We start from the raw sequence: 6,521 nt of genomic DNA, 5'->3' as shown, positions 1-6,521 counted from the left end.
CATTAAAGACATACATAGAACACATTTAGTGAAAATCTACCATTACTGTTATAGTAGAAGTCGTAGAAGTCATGTCATTTAGTGAAAATCGAAGCCAAATGTGTGTGTTATGATTTTTTGTCGTTTGTGATGGATCAACATGATGGTGTAGTAGTTCACAAATATAGGTTACGTTTAAAGTAAAATAAATGTTCTTTAAGCAAAGGCTCACTTGAAAAAGGACTTGCTAACAAGCCTGTGATATTGCTGAGAACACAACCAACAATGTATAAAGAAATGATTTAAAATATGACAAGTGGTGTCAGACATCTCATCTTTATTTGTGCCAGAAAGACGAGGTGGCCGAGTGGTTAAGGCGATGGACTGCTAATCCATTGTGTTCTGCACGCATGGGTTCAAATCTTGTCGGTTTGGAATTTTTTCCTTGGAAATGGAATTTTGCAAATAATGCTTCATAAGTGAAGCTGACACTCAAATGTCAAAAATAAACTAATTCAATTAAGAAATCTACGTCAATGAACAATGCTTTTCATTAAAGACATACATAGAACACATTTAAGGAAAATCTACCATTACTGTTATAGTAGAAGTCATGTCATTGGCCAAATGTGTATGTTATGATTTTTTGTCGTTTGTGATGGATCAACATGATGGTGTAGTAGTTCACAAATATAGGTTATGTCTAAAGTAAAATAAATGTTCTTTAAGCAAAGGCTCACTTGAAAGCGGAAATGCTAACAAGCCTGTGATATTGATGAGAACACAACCAATAATGTATAAAGAATTGATTGAAAACAAGACAAGTGGTGTTAGAAAACCCTTCTTTGTTTGTGCCAGAAAGACGAGGTGGCCGAGTGGTTAAGGCGATGGACTGCTAATCCATTGTGCTCTGCACGCATGGGTTCAAATCCCATCCTCGTCAGTTTGGAGTTGTTTGCTTGGAAATGGAATTTTTGCAAATAATGCTTCATAAGTGAAGCCAACACTCAAATGTCAAAAATAAACTAATTCAATTAAGAAATCTACTTCAAAGAACAATGCTTTTCATTAAAGACATACATAGCACACATTTAGTGAAATCTACCATTACTGTTATAGTAGAAGTGATGTCATTGGCCAGAACTGTAAGTTATGATTTTTTGTCATTTGTGATGGATCAACATGATGGTGTAGTAGTTCACAAATATAGGTTACGTTTAAAGTAAAATAAATGTTCTTTAAGCAAAAGCTCACTTGAAAGTGGACTTGCTAACAAGCCTGTGATATTGCTGAGAACACAACCTACAATGTATAAAGAATTGATTTAAAATATGACAACTGGTGTTAGAAAACCCTTCTTTATTTGTGCCAGAAAGAAGAGGTGGCCGAGTGGTTAAGGCGATGGACTTCACTTCACTTCACTTTACTTATGAAGCATTATTTGTAAAAATTCCTTTTCCAAGCAAACAATTCCAAACCGACGAGGATTGGATTTGAACCCATGCGTGCAGAGCACAATGCATTGTGCTCTGCATTCATGGGTTCCAATCCCATCCTCGTCGGTTTGGAATTGTTTGCTTGGAAATGGAATTTTTGCAAATAATGCTTCATAAGTGAAGCTGACACTCAAATGTCAAAAATTAACTATTTCAATTAAGAAATCTACTTCAATGAACAATGCTTTTCATTAAAGACATACATAGAACACATTTAGTGAAAATCTACCATTACTGTTATAGTAGAAGTCGTAGAAGTCATGTCATTTAGTGAAAATCTAAGCCAAATGTGTGTGTTATGATTTTTTGTCGTTTGTGATGGATCAACATGATGGTGTAGTAGTTCACAAATATAGGTTACGTTTAAAGTAAAATAAATGTTCTTTAAGCAAAGGCTCACTTGAAAGAGGACTTGCTAACAAGCCTGTGATATTGCTGAGAACACAACCAACAATGTATAAAGAAATGATTTAAAATATGACAAGTGGTGTCAGACAGCTCATCTTTATTTGTGCCAGAAAGACGAGGTGGCCGAGTGGTTAAGGCGATGGACTGCTAATCCATTGTGTTCTGCACGCATGGGTTCAAATCTTGTCGGTTTGGAATTTTTTCCTTGGAAATGGAATTTTGCAAATAATGCTTCATAAGTGAAGCTGACACTCAAATGTCAAAAATAAACTAATTCAATTAAGAAATCTACGTCAATGAACAATGCTTTTCATTAAAGACATACATAGAACACATTTAAGGAAAATCTACCATTACTGTTATAGTAGAAGTCATGTCATTGGCCTAATGTGTATGTTATGATTTTTTGTCATTTGTGATGGATCAACATGATGGTGTAGTAGTTCACAAATATAGGTTATGTCTAAAGTAAAATAAATGTTCTTTAAGCAAAGGCTCACTTGAAAGGGGACATGCTAACAAGCCTGTGATATTGATGAGAACACAACCAATAATGTATAAAGAATTGATTTAAAACAAGACAAGTGGTGTCAGAAAATCCTTCTTTATTTGTGCCAGAAAGATGAGGTGGTCGAGTGGTTAAGGCGATTGACTTCACTTCACTTCACTTTACTTATGAAGCATTATTTGTAAAAATTCCTTTTCCAAGCAAACAATTCCAAACCGACGAGGATTGGATTTGAACCCATGCGTGCAGAGCACAATCCATTGTGCTCTGCATTCATGGGTTCCAATCCCATCCTCGTCATTTTGGAATTGTTTGCTTGGAAATGGAATTTTTGCAAATAATGCTTCATAAGTGAAGCTGACACTCAAATGTCAAAAATAAACTAATTCAATTAAGAAATCTACATCAATGAACAATGCTTCTCATTAAAGACATACATAGAACACATTTAAGGAAAATCTACCATTACTGTTATAGTAGAAGTCATGTCATTGGCCAAATGTGTATGTTATGATTTTTTGTCGTTTGTGATGGATCAACATGATGGTGTAGTAGTTCACAAATACAGGTTATGTCTAAAGTAAAATAAATGTTCTTTAAGCTAAGGCTCACTTGAAAGGGGACATGCTAACAAGCCTGTGCTATTGATGAGAACACAACCAATAATGTATAAAGAATTGATTTAAAACAAGACAAGTGGTATTAGAAAACCCTTCTTTATTTGTGCCTGAAAGACGAGGTGGCCGAGAGGTTAAGGCGATGGACTGCTAATCCATTGTGCTCTGCACGCATGGGTTCAAATCCCATCCGCGTCGGTTTGGAGTTGTTTGCTTGGAAATGGAATTTTTGCAAATAATGCTTCATAAGTGAAGCTAACACTCAAATGTCAAAAATAAACTAATTCAATTAAGAAATCTACTTCAATGAACAATGCTTTTCATTAAAGACATACATAGAACACATTTAGTGAAAATCTACCATTACTGTTATAGTAGAAGTCATGACATTGGCCAAATGTGTATGTTATGATTTTTTGTCGTTTGTGATGGATCAACAAGATGGTGTAGTAGTTCACAAATATAGTTTATGTCTAAAGTAAAATAAATGTTCTTTAAGCAAAGGCTCACTTGAAAGTGGACATGCTAACAAGCCTGTGATATTGATGAGAACACAACCAATAATGTATAAAGAATTGATTTAAAACAAGACAAGTGGTGTCAGAAAATCCTTCTTTATTTGTGCCAGAAAGATGAGGTGGCCGAGTGGTTAAGGCGATTGACTTCACTTCACTTCACTTTACTTATGAAGCATTATTTGTAAAAATTCCTTTTCCAAGCAAACAATTCCAAACTGACGAGGATTGCATTTGAACCCATGCGTGCAGAGCACAATCCATTGTGCTCTGCATTCATGGGTTCCAATCCCATCCTCGTCAGTTTGGAATTGTTTGTTTGGAAATGGAATTTTTGCAAATAATGCTTCATAAGTGAAGCTGACACTCAAATGTCAAAAATAAACTATTTCAATTAAGAAATCTACTTCAATGAACAATGCTTTTCATTAAAGACATACATAGAACACATTTAGTGAAAATCTACCATTACTGTTATAGTAGAAGTCGTAGAAGTCATGTCATTTAGTGAAAATCGAAGCCAAATGTGTGTGTTATGATTTTTTGTCGTTTGTGATGGATCAACATGATGGTGTAGTAGTTCACAAATATAGGTTACGTTTAAAGTAAAATAAATGTTCTTTAAGCAAAGGCTCACTTGAAAGAGGACTTGCTAACAAGCCTGTGATATTGCTGAGAACACAACCAACAATGTATAAAGAAATGATTTAAAATATGACAAGTGGTGTCAGACATCTCATCTTTATTTGTGCCAGAAAGACAAGGTGGCCGAGTGGTTAAGGCGATGGACTGCTAATACATTGTGTTCTGCACGCATGGGTTCAAATCTTGTCGGTTTGGAATTTTTTCCTTGGAAATGGAATTTTGCAAATAATGCTTCATAAATGAAGCTGACACTCAAATGTCAAAAATAAACTAATTCAATTAAGAAATCTACGTCAATGAACAATGCTTTTCATTAAAGACATACATAGAACACATTTAAGGAAAATCTACCATTACTGTTATAGTAGAAGTCATGTCATTGGCCAAATGTGTATGTTATGATTTTTTGTCGTTTGTGATGGATCAACATGATGGTGTAGTAGTTCACAAATATAGGTTATGTCTAAAGTAAAATAAATGTTCTTTAAGCAAAGGCTCACTTGAAAGCGGAAATGCTAACAAGCCTGTGATATTGATGAGAACACAACCAATAATGTATAAAGAATTGATTGAAAACAAGACAAGTGGTGTTAGAAAACATTTCTTTGTTTGTGCCAGAAAGACGAGGTGGCCGAGTGGTTAAGGCGATGGACTTCACTTCACTTCACTTTACTTATGAAGCATTATTTGTAAAAATTCCTTTTCCAAGCAAACAATTCCAAACCGACAAGGATTGGATTTGAACCCATGCGTGCAGAGCACAATGCATTGTGCTCTGCATTCATGGGTTCCAATCCCATCCTCGTCGGTTTGGAATTGTTTGCTTGGAAATGGAATTTTTGCAAATAATGCTTCATAAGTGAAACTGACACTCAAATTTCAAAAATAAACTATTTCAATTAAGAAATCTACTTCAATGAACAATGCTTTTCATTAAAGACATACATAGAACACATTTAGTGAAAATCTACCATTACTGTTATAGTAGAAGTCGTAGAAGTCATGTCATTTAGTGAAAATCTAAGCCAAATGTGTGTGTTATGATTTTTTGTTTTTTGTGATGGATCAACATGATGGTGTAGTAGTTCACAAATATAGGTTACGTTTAAAGTAAAATAAATGTTCTTTAAGCAAAGGCTCACTTGAAAGAGGACTTGCTAACATGCCTGTGATATTGCTGAGAACACAACCAACAATGTATAAAAAAAATGATTTAAAATATGACAAGTGGTGTCAGACAACTCATCTTTATTTGTGCCAGAAAGACGAGGTGGCCGAGTGGTTAAGGCGATGGACTGCTAATCCATTGTGTTCTGCACGCATGGGTTCAAATCTTGTCGGTTTGGAATTTTTTCCTTGGAAATTGAATTTTGCAAATAATGCTTCATAAGTGAAGCTGACACTCAAATGTCAAAAATAAACTAATTCAATTAAGAAATCTACGTCAATGAACAATGCTTTTCATTAAAGACATACATAGAACACATTTAAGGAAAATCTACCATTACTGTTATAGTAGAAGTCATGTCATTGGCCTAATGTGTATGTTATGATTTTTTGTCATTTGTGATGGATCAACATGATGGTGTAGTAGTTCACAAATATAGGTTATGTCTAAAGTAAAATAAATGTTCTTTAAGCAAAGGCTCACTTGAAAGGGGACATGCTAACAAGCCTGTGATATTGATGAGAACACAACCAATAATGTATAAAGAATTGATTTAAAACAAGACAAGTGGTGTCAGAAAATCGTTCTTTATTTGTGCCAGAAAGATGAGGTGGCCGAGTGGTTAAGGCGATTGACTTCACTTCACTTCACTTTACTTATGAAGCATTATTTGTAAAAATTCCTTTTCCAAGCAAACAATTCCAAACCGACGAGGATTGGATTTGAACCCATGCGTGCAGAGCACAATCCATTGTGCTCTGCATTCATGGGTTCCAATCCCATCCTCGTCGGTTTGGAATTGTTTGCTTGGAAATGGAATTTTTGCAAATAATGCTTCATAAGTGAAGCTGACACTCAAATGTCAAAAATAAACTATTTCAATTAAGAAATCTACTTCAATGAACAATGCTTTTCATTAAAGACATACATAGAACACATTTAGTGAAAATCTACCATTACTGTTATAGTAGAAGTCGTAGAAGTCATGTCATTTAGTGAAAATCGAAGCCAAATGTGTGTGTTATGATTTTTTGTCGTTTGTGATGGATCAACATGATGGTGTAGTAGTTCACAAATATAGGTTACGTTTAAAGTAAAATAAATGTTCTTTAAGCAAAGGCTCACTTGAAAAAGGACTTGCTAACAAGCCTGTGATATTGCTGAGAACACAACCAACAATGTATA

At 34.7% G+C, this 6,521-nt stretch overlaps 1 non-coding gene across 1 annotated transcript; it reads left to right on the top strand.

Moving 5' to 3' along the window:
- The first annotated feature begins 840 nt into the window (after nucleotides 1-840).
- Nucleotides 841-922, top strand: TRNAS-GCU (transfer RNA serine (anticodon GCU)). The gene has a single exon. It is a non-coding gene; the product is annotated as a tRNA-Ser (tRNA).
- Nucleotides 923-6,521: the final 5,599 nt, after the last annotated feature.

This window comes from Taudactylus pleione, unplaced genomic scaffold, assembly GCF_031769625.1.
Source record: "Taudactylus pleione unplaced genomic scaffold, aTauple2 ptg000994l, whole genome shotgun sequence".
Lineage (NCBI taxonomy): Eukaryota > Metazoa > Chordata > Amphibia > Anura > Myobatrachidae > Taudactylus > Taudactylus pleione.
The sequence above is the reverse complement of the archived record's forward strand: the minus strand, read 5'-3'. Positions and strand labels throughout refer to the sequence as shown.